The 16,810-nt window shown below is 35.5% G+C and overlaps 1 protein-coding gene and 1 long non-coding RNA gene across 6 annotated transcripts in view; both read left to right on the top strand.

The window, feature by feature from the left end:
• LRRC7 (leucine rich repeat containing 7) overlaps window positions 1-16,810 on the top strand; it is a 533,218-nt gene that overhangs the window by 25,450 nt on the left and 490,958 nt on the right. The gene's annotated exons all lie outside the window — the stretch shown is intronic.
• On the top strand, window positions 8,971-13,140 carry LOC309662057. Its single transcript, XR_014264490.1, has 2 exons — window positions 8,971-9,571; window positions 9,607-13,140. It is a non-coding gene; the product is annotated as an uncharacterized lncRNA (long non-coding RNA).

Raw genomic sequence — 16,810 nt, 5'->3', positions numbered from 1 at the left:
AGGTAACTAATAAGAACCTGCTGTATAAAAAAAATGTATTCTGTTTTATGTGTGATTAAAATTTTAGTAATTTAAAAAGCTATATTTAAAAGATACAAAGATCAATCTAATTGAGAAATTTTTATATGTTTGAAGCACTTTGACTTTCTCAGTTTATAATTGTGTGTTCACACATATTTTGATACACCTAAAGTCTAAGAACTCTGCCATCGTTCTTGTACAACACAGAAGCAGCTCTTCTGATTTGTGAACAAATTGAAGAAACCAGCGAGATACATATTTTCTCATTCTGTAGCTTGTTGGGACAATACTTACAATAAAAAACTCTACCAGATCTACTAGAATCTGCAACATTTTCTCAGTTTAATACATTTTACCCATGTTCACGCATGTATTCATTCACCCATTCTGAATATTTATTGTGCTGTTACTCTGTGCCATGCCCTGTGCTAGACAAGGCTGATTACACATGTGACCCCTGTTTTCATGGCACTTATAGCCTAACGGGGTGGGCAGACATTAAACAACTAATCACTCTAGGAATATACAACTTCAAGTTATGATCAGAGCTAAGAAGGAAAAGACCAAGGTACTGAGAGTGAATGTAATAGGGATCTGAGCAGGAGAAGTAGTATCTCTGATGAACTGATATTTAGTAAGACATCTTAGATGATAGGAGTTAGCCAGGCAAAGAGAGGGAGAAAGAGAATTCCAGGCTGGGCAAATGGTGTATGCAAAAACTCTAAATCAGAAGGTGGTGCCTTGGAGGGCAGTGTAGTTGGAAAGAGACCAGTGTGGCTGAATATTAGGGAGCAAGGGGAGACTGGCATTAATATGAGACATGCATGAACCAGATCATCTCAGAATTTATTGACCCAGTTAAGAATATAAGATTTTTATTCTACATCCTATGTGAAGTCATTAAGCATTTTTAAACAGAAGAGTGGTGTGAACTGATTGATATTTTTAAGTGATCACTTGAGCTGCTTTGTTTAAAATGCATTACAAGAAGGTCAGAGAGGAAGTAGGGATTTTTCAATTAGGAGATGTTTACAGTAGGTTGGGCAAGATATTAAGGTATCTTGTGCTAGGATTTGGGTCATGGAAATGGAAAGAGGTGGATAGAAGTGGGTATGCCTTGTAGAACCTCTTGTATTCTTTGCTGAATTGATAGTGGGAGAGGGCTAGAGATAATAAGTGTGGTATCAAGGATTATTTCAAGATTTCTGACAGGAACAACTGGACACATGGAGATACAATTTATTGTCTGAAGAATCCTGGATAGGGAGCTAATCTATTCAAGCGTAACTAGAACATTGACACTAATATTAAGGAAACTGAATAACTGACTGAGATATTGGGGAAGCATGAATCAGAGCATCAGTTTATAAACCTAAACATCCTTATATAAAATTACTGGAAATGTAGTGAATACTTTTGTGGGGAAAATAATTAAAGCCTCTTTTTTTTTTTTTTAAATTAATAGCTACCTTATTTATTTATTTATTTTTGGCTGTGTTGGGTCTTCGTTTCATGCGAGGGCTTTCTCTAGTTGCGGCAAGCGGGGGCCACTCTTCATCGCGGTGCGCGGGCCTTTCACTATTGTGGCCCCTCCTGTTGCGGGACACAGGCTCCAGACGCACAGGCTCAGTAGTTGTGTCTCACGGGCCCAGTTGCTCTGCGGCGTGTGGGATCTTCCCAGACCAGGGCTCGAACCCGTGTCCCCTGCATTAGCAGGCAGATTCTCAACCACTGCGCCACCAGGGAAGCCCATAAAGCCTCTTTTTAAGAAAAAAAAGTTTTCAAATAAATGATAATTGAGTATGCATTAGAGTGACTCACTTGATATTGCTCTCTTGCTTTTCTTCTAATTATTCTCTGGCATGAAAAGAAAACATGAATGTGTGTCTATTCCTTTTGAATACTAATGTTTTCCACCTCTTTCTGTTACACTTTAAAGTTTGGAAAGAGCAATTTACTTCTGGTCCTTTTACATTTGGTTGCCTGAGATGAACAGAAGGCTGTTAACTGTTGGTATAGTTTGTTTTAAGCAGCCCATCTCAAGTACTTCCTATCCTCTTGTAGCCCTGTAACTACCCTGGTATCCACGCTGAGTACTTCTCTGGGCAAGGCCACACACATTTGCAAGTTATCCCCTGTGTGGTCCCTTTCCTTTAGGCCTTCACTTTTGTAATTTTCTGATGCTAAGTTCTGTCAGTTCAGACACATTGTAAATTGCTGCCCAGAGAGTGCATACATAAGTAAAGTGATAATCTTTTATTTATGTACATATTATGGACATATTATTTAGGAATATGTTCAGCTGCAAGTAACCAACAATGTGTGGCTTAACTGATTAAAATATTATTTTGCCCCTTCTTCCAGTTGGCATTTGCAGTGGTAACTAAAAATCCCAAAACATGTCAGTGGCTTACAACCACAAACATTTATTTCTCACTTACAGCAGCAACTCTGCTTTGCTCTGTTCACCCAGTCTTCTCACTGCAGCCTCCAGGCGGAAGGAGTACCCTTATCTGGGATGTGTTGTTCTCCTGGTAGAGGACAGGAACAAGAGGCCAAACTGACCCACTCAAGTTCAGTGAAAGCTTCTGCTCACACATAGCGTATTTTATGTCCATTCACATTCTGTTGGCTAAAACAAATCATATAACTATAATCAAGGCTCAGTGATGCTGTTTTCAAATCATTGCTTACGGCTTGGGTAGCATTCTTAGCATTTATGCTTGAAAAGAGTTTTCCTACCATAACAGAACTGCCTTCAAGTGGATTGGCACCAAAGATAATAGAGGCAGTGGATATCAAGTGTGAGTTCTCTTAGGTCTCTTCTTTGTTTTTGTTTTTGTTTTTTCCCCATTTTATCCTGGCCAGCATGCAGATCGGTTTAATGCAGTACTACTTGTGTGTATATTTTGATTTTTTTTTTCTTTGATTGAGTTCAAATGTATTTTATAAATTTCTCAAATAAATTACTTGGACTATGCCCTGCTATTTCCCTAGCATAGCTATTACCCTACCATGGGGCACTTGGAAAAAATAACATTCATCTTGAAATTTAGATTAATCATAATTCAGTTTTAGCTTGGAGGAACAGAATTTATTTTTTCAAACATTGAAGCTTAGTTATGAAGTAAAATTTTATTCTTTTATGAAAATCTGGAGGATCTGTGGAGTGATTTAGATTTTAAGAATAGTTATACTTTGGAACTCTCAGATAACTGATAGTTAACTACCAACTGATAAAGCTATAATCTGAAATTCCTTTTAATGTTCAAAACCTTATATATTTTATTTTTATTCAGGTCTACTTTATCTAGAACTGTGGTTTATGACCATTATTTATTTCATGAATCGTATTTTCACAAAGAAAGTTTTATTTTTTTCTATTAGATGGAATCCTTAAAATTGGATGTATTTATAATTAAAATAAATTATTCGAAAGTAAATATGTAAAAGCATTTATGTTTAAACTTCTTTGGTGTTCTTTTGAAACCACCTGACTTCATTGCTGTGCACAGCTTTCTCTAGTCGCGGCGAGCAGGGGCTACTCTTCGTTGCGGTGCACGAGCTTCTCGTTGCAGTGGCTTCTCTTGTTGCAGAGCATGGCCTCTAGGGTGCATGGGCTTCAGTAGATATGGCGCACGCGCTTAGTTGCCGCGCGGCATATGGGATCTTCCCAGACCAGGGCTCAAACCCGTGTTCCCTGCATTGGCAGGCGGATTCTTAACCACTGCGCCACCAGGGAAGCGCATGGAACGTTTTTATCAAGTGAAACAGTACAAAAAACACCAATGCATAAAACAGAGGCAAGTAAGGTTGCTGTGTTTGAAAATCACTGTTTTATATTCAAGAATTATCATGCTAAAATATAATTATTTTATAGTTTCTCACTTTCTATTTTAACAGAAAAACATTTTACCCCCAATTGGGGAAATTTTAAGAAAATATAGACATTATTTATTTTTAGTTACAGGTTACCAACAGAATTAGAGTTCAGCAAGGTCATTTGAATTGTCTTATGGTCCAAACAGGATTGCATTGCATTAGCTCCTCCTTTTTTTTTTTTTTTCCTTCGATTGACAGAGGGTGATATCTTCACTGTAACTCCCAGAGGTTTCACTTTATCACACCAAATTATCAGTGTATATTCGAGGCCTCTGCAGGACAGAAAGGTATCTGGGACTGCCAGCGTTGCGTCTTAATGAGTATCTTCTGTGCTCAGCTAAATAAGCAAAATGGTAGAGAAAACACGACTCCAGGATAATCTGAGGCAGTTGGAAAGACTTACTCATTTTGCTGAATATATCTCTTTAGTTTTGGCATCAGTTTTGGCTTTGGCTTTGGTTTTTGATTTTGTCAGAGCTTGGGGTCACTTACTTCCCTCATCCTAAATATCCTATTGTGACTGGTTAAAGTTTTTATGAAAGTGAACTCCAAGCAGATCAGCAAAAAAGAGCTTCAGAGGCAAAGGGGGACAGAATGATTATTTCCTCAGAATTTCATTTTTCTACTATCCTATACGACAGAAATATTTGAGGGTATTTTGGGGCTCTTCTATTTTAGAAGACATGGAATTCTTATTACCTTTGTTGGCTGACCTATATTACTCTCTTGCCTTCTGCCGTCCTGGCCTTAAATTTTTATTTTATCAAATGTCTGTCAAATTTTTATTTTGCTGCCCTCTGTGGTTTAGTGATATGAGTAGTTGAATTGCAGTCAGATCAAAAATATGGGTTTAAACTTTTTTCTGTTACTTTTTTGCTGAGTAAACTTAGGAAAGTTATTTTTAATTCTCACGTCATAATTTTCTCACCCTTGAAACAAACATAATAATGCTCATTTCACATAAGTGTTGTGATGATTAAATAATTTATGTAAGAAAAAGTATCTAGCACAGTGTTGTCTTAGTAATACTTTGGGCATGCAAATCAAGTCACCTTATCTCCTCTCCAGTGAAAACAGTTTATTAATTTGCCATTTGTTTTGGGACAAAGACCAAAATCCGAAGTCTTTTCTACAAGTCCCTCAAGTCTGCCTGTTATCCACACTCCAACTTGACTTCCTACAAGTCCGAAAATGTTGGTCCTCTTTCAGTGCCTTGAACAGGCCTGTTTCCTACAACCTTAGGGTCTTTTCCTGGGCTGTTCTCATGAACTGCTCTCTTCACCTGGTTAACTCCTAGTCTACTTTCCTTTCTCAAATGAGTGCTCACTTCTTGTGGAAAGCCTCTGCCACCACATTCTCTGTTGGCACTGCACATATAGCACAATGCCATACAAAGTGTTCCATACATGTTTATTGAGTGTGAACCTATACTCATGTACAGTTTTATCTTTCTTATCCTTCAAACTGTTTTATCTTGGACATTTATAAAAATGCTTCAAAATGAATATACGTACAAATGGAGTAAAAGGAGAAGAAAGCTAACATTTATTAAAGACCTACTGTCATTTCAGGAACTCATCTAGGCATGCTATAATTTTTTTTCCTTATGTAATGCTCACTGGCTCTGTGAGCAAATATGATTTTTAGGAAAAAATAAAATTATATGTAATATTATATTACATATATATTCATTAAAGGTCTTTGTGCCAAATTAAGAGGAGAAAGGGAAGCATGCACAATTTATAGACTAAAAAGTAATTTTCTCTTTTGTTGAAAAGATAGAGAGTAACAGGAAGTTTTATTGCATAAGGAAAAGTTCACGTTGTAGAATGTTGTAGTTCTTTTTTTTCCAGGGATATATTTACCATTTGCATAGATCAGGCTAGATGAAATATAAAGCCTTTGAAAAGATGATAGTCTATATCTTACACATAATTTATATATTTGTAAATTAAGTCACTATTATGAAGATAATTCCCATCACGCATGGAAATATCTATGATGTTGATACTCATCTGCACCATAAACACAAAAAAGAGAAGCTTTGGAAAAGCCTGCAGATGTCAAGAATAAATTGTGGGCAATCACAGTAAACATTCTTAGCAGTGCAGTATGTGATAAAACACTTGCAGCCAGTTAAATGAGGGCCACTGACCTTGTCAGAATGACACCTCCAGCCACCGGTGAATTCAGGAATAACTACATGAACTATTATCAAAATGTATATCTTTCTAAAATTTTTAATTAGCAAACTGTTCCATTGTTTACCTTATATATTTTATAAGGTAGTGCCTTTGGTTCCTTTATATCACAAAAATGGTGAATGTCAACTAAATACAAATCTTTGCTTACAAAAATGATTCTTAAAATGGAAAGATTATGGATGCTAGTGTGAATCTATAGAGAACAGAAGGTTTTTGTAGAATTAAATCTACTATTGTTAAAAAGCGGGGGTAGCAAGGGCTGGTCTGACACTCAATCAAGGTTACTGTCTCCAGTTATGTTACATGATAAGCCAAAATTTCAAAATAAAATTAATTTCAATTTTTGTCAGTTTAAAATATTGACCCACTTAAAAATGTTTCATTTCCTCCTATCTCTTTCCCTATATGTAAGAATTTAATATATTATTTTAATTAGTTTTTCTGACTTTAATCTCCCTCACCCATCTGTCAAATTAATCTTTGTGAAGGCCTTCCATACAAAATTAATTTTCCTTCTGGGAGATCTCCAGTAATTCCTCACTGCTTATAAAAAGTCTCAATTTCTTAAGCTGAAGCTCACAAGCTTTCAAATTTCACTTACAACTTTCTTAAACTTATTCTCTGCTTCTTCTTTTTATTTATATTCCTCTCAGTTTAAACTGAGCTGAGGTCTCCAAAGAGACCTTGTATATGCCTTCAAGGAGGAGGCATTGTGATGAAGTGGTCGAGGAGTTCTATGGATTTCCATACTCTTTACCCTCTTTACCAGTAAGCGGTATGTCTTGTATGCTAATGCTTCCTCTATTCCCCTCTGATCTTTGGTTTACCCCTCTGTAAAATGGGGACAATTGAAATAATAACTATACGCTCCCTCAAAGGAGCGTTTTGAAGATTACATAGGATAATAGATGCAAAGCAACAAGTAAAGAGCCTAACACTACTAGTTGAGGCTTAATAAATGCTGCTCCTTATACCACTTGCCATATTGAGTTCATACTTCCCCTAGAAGTACCAATGAATTGCCCAAGGTCACAGTGAAATATATGTTCTGTTGATTACAAAGACAAAACATGAAGGGAGATCATGTAGCATTCGTGGTCAGGAGCAAGGGCTTTAGCTTCAGCTGGTCTGGAACAGGCTCTAATGCTGCTTTTATCCAGCTGTGAGACCATGGACAGATTAGTCTTCCTGAGCCTTGGGTTCTGATGTGTAAAATATGCCAAGTAATCCTGTTCTGATAGGGTATTGGGGAGGGGGGTGTGGTGTTAGATGAGCTAATGCATACCAGTAACTAAAATAATTCCAATAACTCTTGATAAATGTTATTTATTTTTATTTTAATTGAAAAATAAGTCTTTTCAGTTTAGTAAATGGCAATGAAGATCTTTTAAATCAAACTATTAATTTTAAAAAGGCATTTTTACCGTTTTTCTAGATTCCACATATATGCGTCAATATACGATATTTGTTTTTCTCTTTCTGACTTACTTCACTCTGTATGACAGACTCTAGGTCCATTCACGTCTCTACAAGTGACCCAATTTCGTTCCTTTTTATGGCTGAGTAATATTCCATTGTATATATGAAAAATGGTACAGAAGAACCTATTTGCTGGGCAGCAATAGAGATGCAGACGTAGAGAATGGCAGTGTGGACACGGCGGTGGGGGGATGAATTGGGAGATTGGGATTGACGTATGTGAACTGCCAGGTGTAAAACAGATAGCTAGTGGGAACCTGCTATATAGCACAGCGAGCTCAGCTTGGTGCTCTGTGGTGACCTAGATGGGTGGGATGGGGCGGGGGGTGGGAGAGAGGTCCAAGAGGGAGGGGATATATGTATACATATAGCTGATTCACTTTGTTGTACAGCAGAAACTAACACAACATTGTAAAACAACTATACCCCAATTTTTTAAAAAAAATTTTAGCTGACTTTATTTTTGGCATTTCAAGTGTTATTTAAGAATTTAATGGGTATTACTTAAATACTTGTTTTTTATTTCTCCAAAATACTGTCTTTTGTCCATTACTAAGCAACAAAATCAAAGATTCTAAGGAATCCCATTTATTGTTAAACCTTAGAATTACTGTTTTCTGAATTCTGAGGAACAAAACAGAATCCAAGCGATTCTAGTAACTTCTAACATGTTCATGCCCTTTTCACAACTGTATCCAAACAATGTCATTTGTAGGAGGTACTATTTTCTTGCCTTTAGTATATTTACCTGAAGAAATATATTGTACATGTTTGTATACTTAGATGTCTATTGGGATATTTTTAAGTATGCATGTGTTAAAATATGGTATAATATCATACAGTACTTTACTGATAGAAAGTGTCTTCCTTCTTAAATCACTTCTCTTTGATTATTGCTTATATTTCTTACTCAGTCACCCAAATTTAAAATCTCTCACTTCTTCCCTCCGTTATCAACATAGGCTTTTTCTTCTAGTTCTGTGAGTTATAATTCCCAAATATTTTCAAATCCCTTTACCCTCATTGGTCTCACTACTGCTCCTTAAGTTCAGGACCTCTTTATGTCTCCTCTGCCCTACTGCAGTGGCCTCTGACTGGCCCTTATTCCCTCTGGACTCTTCTTCCTCCAATCCAACCTCCGTGGGGCTCTCTGGCCTTGAGAGTTTGTGAAATTCAGGAGTTCTACTTATGACAGCTCTCCTGATTCAAAATCATCCCTGACTCCCTGTGTTCAGACTCTTTGACATGGATTACGTATATACACAGTGACTTCTGCTCTAACTTCCCCTCCTAGATGCCTTTAATATTCTAGCCATATCGCACTACCAGAAGGTCCAAAAATATACCCTGCCTTGCTCCAAGCCATGTTCTCTGCCGGAAATACTGGCTTTTCCTCTGTGTTTTGAAAGTAATTTGCATATACCTCTACCAGAATCCTAATTATATTTTAATTGTTTATGTGTCTTTTCTGCTAGGATGAGCATTATGATATCAGAAATAGCACCTTATTCTTTTTTGTACACCCAGCTCTTATCATACAGTACCTAGTCAATAAATATTTGAGGGATAAATAAATAACAAGGGAATAAATGAACAACAAAAAATTGACAACGAACCTGTATATACATATAGATCCATCAAGGATAATGTGATCAGGCCTATACTCTAAGTTGTCTGTTTCTTCTTGTTGTTAGATGCAGATGAAAGAAGATTCTAAACATTTAATTTTCCAAATTGAGTATATCAACATTAAACAATGTAAAGACAATACAAAAAAGTGGAGAAAGTCTAAGCTTTGGCATTATCAAAGCTGGATTTGGGCTCTAGCTTTACCAAGTAATAACTAGGAAATTTGGAACAGGCTGCATAATTTTTCTAAGGGTTGGTTTTTTGCATCTGTGTAAAGAAAATAATAACATTTATATTTACCTCACCATGTGGCCATGAGAATCAAGTAAGATAAATAGATGGAAATGTTTTGTAAAGTATTAAAGATGAATAGATGGAAATGTTCTGTAAGCTATAAAATACTATTAAAATATTAATTTAATATTTTAGTAGGTTTAAACTTAGAGTCACAAACCCTGATGTTCCAAAATACAACTCTTAAAATCTATTTATAACCTATATCAAAGTGTCTCACAAAAGTTCTCAGTTGGTACTTGTTAAATTTATATTTTCTTGACAAATTTACCAAGTCACTTTTTATCTAAAACAGTATATTCTTCTTCTTCTTTTTCATGCTGCTGCTACTGTTGGTATGTGTGTGTGTGTGTGTGTGTGTGTGTGTGTGTGTGTGTGTGTGTGTGACATCCTGGGGGAGGGGTACCTATCCCCCATGCACCCCTCTTCTGCTCTCTGGCCTCTACTGAAGTTTTCGACCTCTGGGTCAACGCAGTCCACACTACAGCTGCCCTTAACATTTCTGTATACCCCACCTGGACCATCGATCACTCAGGTGTCTGTATTTTATGTTCTTATTTCACCTCCCCATCTCTTTATATACATGTGTCCCTTCAGCACTTCATGCTCACCTCAGAAACATTTAGTTTAGAAACTTTCAGGTATCACTGGGATGCAAAGAACTCTATGAGGTGGTCCTTGGGCCCATGTCTGTAGAAACCTCCCTGGGCTGTTGCCCAGATACCAATTGTGGATCTGAGGTGTTTTAAGAGGCTTGTAGACTTCCAGGGTTATATTTTGGGAAGAGAAGCACAAGCCCTGAAGAGATGCCGTTAGAGCCATTTGGATATTTCTGTCACACTCACCCTGAGGTTTTAATCCTAATGGTGAGCCAATCATTGGGCACCCACCGTATCCATACTCTAGTTCCATTCACTTTGAATCATTTCCTCTTCCTATAAGGTGAAATGGGTGTTTCTTTTGGGGTCAGAAGTCAGATATTAAGTCCCCAAGCACTTGTTTGTACTCTGTGGCTGATAGTCACAATCTGTGCCATTTTTTTTTTTCTAGCTGGATCTTTGATACTTAATGTCCAGCTTTTGAAATTCCAAGAAAAACCTCTGTCTCAACAAGTGTTTGGATTTCTGCCTATGATTCCAGATAAGGACTGAAATACTCTCTTTTGAAATTCAAGGCTGAACAATAACTTCTTTGTTCTTAGCTGTGTTCATCCTCTCTCTCTGCAGTGAAGATCACTGGCTCCACAGTTTAAGGGACACAAGAGGGTAGGAATAAAATGTAGGAATGAACATTATCCATGAAATATATCCAAATATATGGTCTTATTATTAGTTTCTGTGATTTAGAGATTCTATTGTTTTTAAGATTATATCCTAAAATTTCCCCCAAAAAGATAGGTAACAAATTTGATTGTTTATTCTGTATGTTCCATATCCTGAGTATAAATTGAAGACAAAAGCTATGCTTAAGTGTCTTTATCTACAAACAAGGGCTAATATCTCATTAATCTTTGTGAGTATTAAATGTGGTAATGTAAATAGAGCACCCAGTAAATTCCTAGCGTATATAGGTGCTCAATAAAGTTATGTTGTATTCTTCCATCATTCTTAACAGAGTTGGTTGGCAATCAGAATCAGCAAAGTCTAATAATATTAACAATAAATGCAACAACTAACAATCATTGCTTTATCAGCCATGAACTTTTGCAACCTTTGCAGAAGCCTAAAAATATATACTATTCTGCACAAAGGGAGCCTATTGTATTCCAAAAATGTCAGCCACAATGGGGATTGGAAAGCCTTTTTTAGAAATCCCTGCCTCAACAAGTGACACACTAATATAAAATTGACTAGAATGTCAGGTGAGTACATGTCTTTGGAACATTAAGGAGGTAGTAGAAGTATATACATGTTCCAGGTTTCTTATGTGATGGTGTGTCCAATTAATCCTGACAATGCCAACCATGACCTAGTTGTATCTGGTCACAGATTTGCTGTTCAGCTAACCATGTCGAGTTCTAGCCAGTTCATTAGCCCAGGCTTAATATTACATTTAAGCTACAGATATCAAAAATGCATAAAGTGACAGCAAGGTCCTACTGTATAGCACAAGGAACTATAATCAATATTCTGTGAAAAAACATAATGAAAAGAATATGAAAAAGAATATACATGTATAATGGAATCACTTTGCTGCACAGCAGAAATGAATACAACATTGTAAATCAACTATACTTCAATAAAATAAAACAAATATATACAGTGTATGACCTTTGTAGAAAGTCTCTGAATTCTGTTAGTTTAACAGAGATGTAAGAATTGAAAGAAAATAAATCTGAAAACACTTTTTAATATATAAGATGCTATAAAATATCATTGATAATCATTTATTAATATTGTTACTTTAAGAAGTGGTGGTTAGAAAGTATAGCTATTTTGCTTAAATACAGGAAATCTTAGCCATACATTAATTGAAGTTTAATTTTTGTTAGATGAGGATGATAATGATTACTTGAAATGGGAAAGTAAACTCTAGGCAATCCTATGAAAATAGCAGGGTACAATCACTGATCACTGATTCTGGATAGTGTACCAGAGGAAGATGTTGTATCCAGCAGTTTATAGGGGTTCATTTGCTTTACTCCTTGAAACTTTCCAAAGATTGCCTAAAAATAAACAGGCAGAAATAAAATGTTCGATAATCAGTGCTCCAAAAATGAGTTGTTCAATTACCATGAAAGAGCTTCCACTTCACATACATTTGGTTCCATTTGTTCACACCAGTTTCTAATATTGTTGGGAACGCATTATGTTGCCACTTCATAAAAAGGGTGGGGAGTAAGGAGCTATTTGGCAGAATAGTGGTTCCTCATAGATGTCAAGAGGAAAAATCTCTCTGCCTAGCAAGCATCAATTATACATGCTTTGAAGTAAAGCCATATGATCCTCAAATAATCTCCCTATAGAAAAGCATAATAAAAATAATAGCTTCCATGATGGATTTACATTCTATGCACATTTATAAATCTGATCTTTAGTATTTTGACAACTCCCTCTGATTCCACAATTTTTCATAACCCAATATCACCAAGATAAATATTTCTTTTTCTGTACTATCTGCAAATTCATCAGAAATCTAATCTGTGATTCAGGATTGATGATCAAGTGGGTAATTAACTGTCCATTTCTTCATCTAATTAGAATAAACAGGAATCAGATCAACCAAAAAATGGGCATTTTAAAATTCTTATTAGTAAAACATTAGCAAATTTGACACATCTGTCTGTATAATAGCTCTTTAAGGCAGGTCTACCATTTTACCTTAGTTATACAAAAACTTTTCTCATCTCTCTCACTATTTTCATTCCTCCATTTATTTCCTTTTGAATTTTTTTCTCCTTCTTGCCCTGTAAACACTTATTAAAAATTATATTAATCTAATTATGTTCCGTATATGCAAGGCACTATGTGAAGGCTGGGGATGGACTTAATTCCTACCATTAAACGCTTTATAGTCTAGAGGGGAATAAAGGAAATTACTTTGTGCCACATGCTACAATACGGTAGTGTAGGTTATCTTGCCTATCTCATATTCTTTTTCCTCTTTCCGGTCCCTTCCACACACAGACACACACACACACACAAGCCAACACACACATCCCTTATCCCTTTAGTCTGTAAAAAGGAGCAGATGTTCCAATTTAATAAAAGTTTTAAATGAAATTAAATCATGATTTAAAATCTGCTGATTCAAAAGAACATAAGGACATCACCTGAAAGGGATCAAGAATGAAAAATTCACAGAGGTTGTATGTTATCCCTAACAAAAGAATAAAAAGGAAAAAAAAAAGAAGAGAGAGCGCAATTTTTTTTTTTTTTTTTTGCTCAAAAAAAGCTGACTTTTTGGAAGCACGTGAACATTTTCATAACTTTTGAGCTTTAGGTCATTTATAAAGTACCTAATGCTAGCCAAGTGCCCATGTAAATTTTCTATCTGGAGGGCGAAGATTGCCTGATTTGAGGTCAGGACTAAATTTATGGCAGTGTTTCCTCTACTAAGATTTTGGCTAAAGCATAACTGATCATTTAGGGGGCACTGTGGAAATTTAAGAACTTATATTGGGAGTAGAAAGGGCAAGCGTCTTACTTTTAGATTTATTTATAACAGCTAATATTTTCATGTATCAGGAATACTTTTGTAAATGTCTGACATATTTAAGCTTCACAACATCTCTGGGAGAAGGGAAATTTTATCTTCTTAATTTTACAAATAAGGAAAACATAAGGCATGATTGAAAAGGATGAGTGATTTTTCTCAAGGTCTTAAGAGACAGAGCTAGGATCCAAACCTAGAAATCCTGACATTTAAATGTTACCTTTTAATGCCTCATAAAAGTTTTAGTTTTTTTATTTTTACATAAATATTTCTGATTAATACATTCTTTTATTTTGTATACAGTTTTTTCAAAGAATCCATTTTTTCAGTGAATTAAATTTGACTTTGCAGTATGTAGCATGGAAGGGAGGGTGAGTAATGGAGCATATAAAATTAAAATTCTGTATTTAGAAATTTGATTATTCTTGGAATAATTGAGAAAGGAATCACATTCTATTATAAGCAAATTAATTAAAAAATAATGTAAGTTCATGAAAAACCCACGGTAGAATCCAAGTGGTTTTAATAATAATAAAACCATATTTGAACATCTAACACATGCTTTATTCTTTTCTTTATACTGTTTTGCTTTTAAAACCAATTCACATGTGGTTATAGCAATATTTCACATTTATTTTTAAGCAAATAGATATTCAATAAATATTCTTTGATTAAAAAAATATACTGACAGTTTAAGATATCAGCAAGAGTCTTGGGTGTGTGAAATATACTATAAAAGATTTTTAAAAATTAAATACCTACTTGTTTCTATATGTTCTTTCTTTGTGAAACCAAACTGCAACAATATCTAAGGACATTTTTTTAAACTTTCACAACACAACAGTTCTCATTTCTCCTGTAGCCTTCTTTTCTTTACCTTTTTGGTGTACACATTTCACATGTGAAACTATAGATGTTCAGCTCTTCTCGTTTAAACATGACTTGCTAAGCTGGTGTTCAGAGAACAGGCTTTGTAGTCAGATGAACCTGAGCTGAGCTTAAATCCTTGTTCTGCTCTTTCCCAGCTGTGGAAACAGAGGCTGGGAACTTCTTACAGCTGTGAACCCACAAACTGATCCTAATCCCTTAACACAACCTATCCACAGGCAACATCTTCAGTCCCTTTGCCACTCATTAGCTGGGTGACCTTGGGAAATTGTCTTAATTTCTCTGCAGTCTAATTTTTTCCTTGTAAAATGGGGATAACAATACTTACTGTTGAGAATTATGATGGCTACATGAAATAATCTATAAAGTGTCTAGTACAGTGAACTCAGCAAGTGGTAGGAGTTATTAAAATGTGTAATTCTTATTGTCTGTATAACGTTCTATGAAGTTGATAAACTACATAACTAGCCTTCTCCTGAAGGTCAGGCAGGCTCTGCAGACATTTTTCCTATTATCAATAATGTCCAAATTACATTTTTGTATATATACCTCTTTATCCCCTTACTTACTAAACACATTGGAATAATCTATTAGAAGTAAAATCTTGTATGATTGATTGTAAGCAGTTGTATGCATACCATGAAATTATTTTCCAAAAGGATTATAGTAGTAGTGTTTGTGCTTACTGTGACCAATTTTATTTGGCAAGCATTCCAGAATATAAATAGTAACATAAGTGCAATTGTACTCTCTTCCTCAAAGTCATCCCAGGAAGGCTCTGTTCCGATGCTAACAGTTCTATTATGGCTCCTAACGGTTCTAAAATGCCTTTGGAATTACTTTTATAACATGTTCCTCAGAGCTTGGTGTTGAATTCTCCCTTTTCTTAGCTTCCTGTGTCTTATTCATTGCTAAGTCCTGTCCATACTCTATTTGTACAGACTTTCATGCTCACCTGTGATTTTCTCTTCTTGTTATCAATGCCTTAGTCCAGATGCTCAAAATCTCTGGCCTGAAATATTCCAATGGTATTTTAACTGGTCTCTCTGCCACCCATATTTTAGCCCTCTGAGTCATAGTCTTTGGTGCCAACAGGTATCTTTTCAAAACCTAGATCTGGTCAAATCCTGCATTTCCTTTCCATTCCTTATGTTGCTTGTCTCCTCAATGCTTTTGCTACCCATATACCTGGCTAACTCCTACTCAACCTGGAGGAAGTGTTACCTAAACGATCCTAAAGCGTGAAAAGGAGTCATATCATTCCCTTTTAATATCAACATAGGTAGAAGATGATGTCACTGTACATAAAAAGAGTTTTGTAAAAATGATTGTTGTCACTTTTTGAGCATTTACCATATATCAGGCACTCTTTTAAGCATGTCCCATGAATTAATTCATTTAAACCTCACAACTGTCTTAGGAAAGAGGTACTAACATAGTGTCCATTTTGCCAATGAAGAAAGTAAGGCACAAGAAAGTTGACTAACTTACCAAGGTCTACAGCTGGTAATGAATAGTGCTGGATTTCAAATCTGGGAAGTCTGGCTTTTGACCACTACTGGACCAAAAGCTGCCTGGTAATTCATATATATATTTTTTTCAATAGAAATTACTCCACTGCAACTGCTACCCTTACAACATTATTTTCCTTACCTTAGTTTTCTTGCTCTAATGGTGCAATAGGCACTACCACACATAGTAAAGTTTAATCTGTGCTGGTTTTACTCCATGTCAAGTGTGGTGAAATGATGTATCATGTTACTCATTCCAACAGCAATTAACTCTGCCAGATGGCACTTTAATAATATATTTGGTATATGAGGAAATCTGTACAAAATATCCCATTATTTGCCCCTTTTGAAAATATTTAACCACAATTATGCCATTTAAGTTTCCAGTAAATTTTCTTTAACTTGCTCAGCTTTTAAAATAAAGCACATATTTTTACTTAAAATATATATTTAATAATATATTCAGTAAGTGATTGCCTACTCAGGCTATTAAACTGTCTCATACAGAGTAGATTATGTAATTTAATTACCTTTTACTTGACTCTTCTAAGTAATTATCCTCAATTACACATAACAGAACAATGATACTTATGGGTCTGTGTCTATAGGAGAAGGACTATCCAGGTACTTTAAGGCAAAGACTTTTTGTTTTCTGTTCTGAGACAAGTCCTTCTTCATAATAAGAGCACTTCATTTGTGTCAAGCATTATTCTAACTACTTTATTAGGATTACTGTCTTTACTCTTC

Source organism: Balaenoptera physalus, assembly GCF_965194825.1.
Source record: "Balaenoptera physalus genome assembly, chromosome: 1".
In the NCBI taxonomy this organism is placed as follows: Eukaryota; Metazoa; Chordata; class Mammalia; order Artiodactyla; family Balaenopteridae; genus Balaenoptera; species Balaenoptera physalus.
Note: the sequence above shows the minus strand (reverse complement) of the source record. Positions and strands in the feature narration are given on the sequence as shown.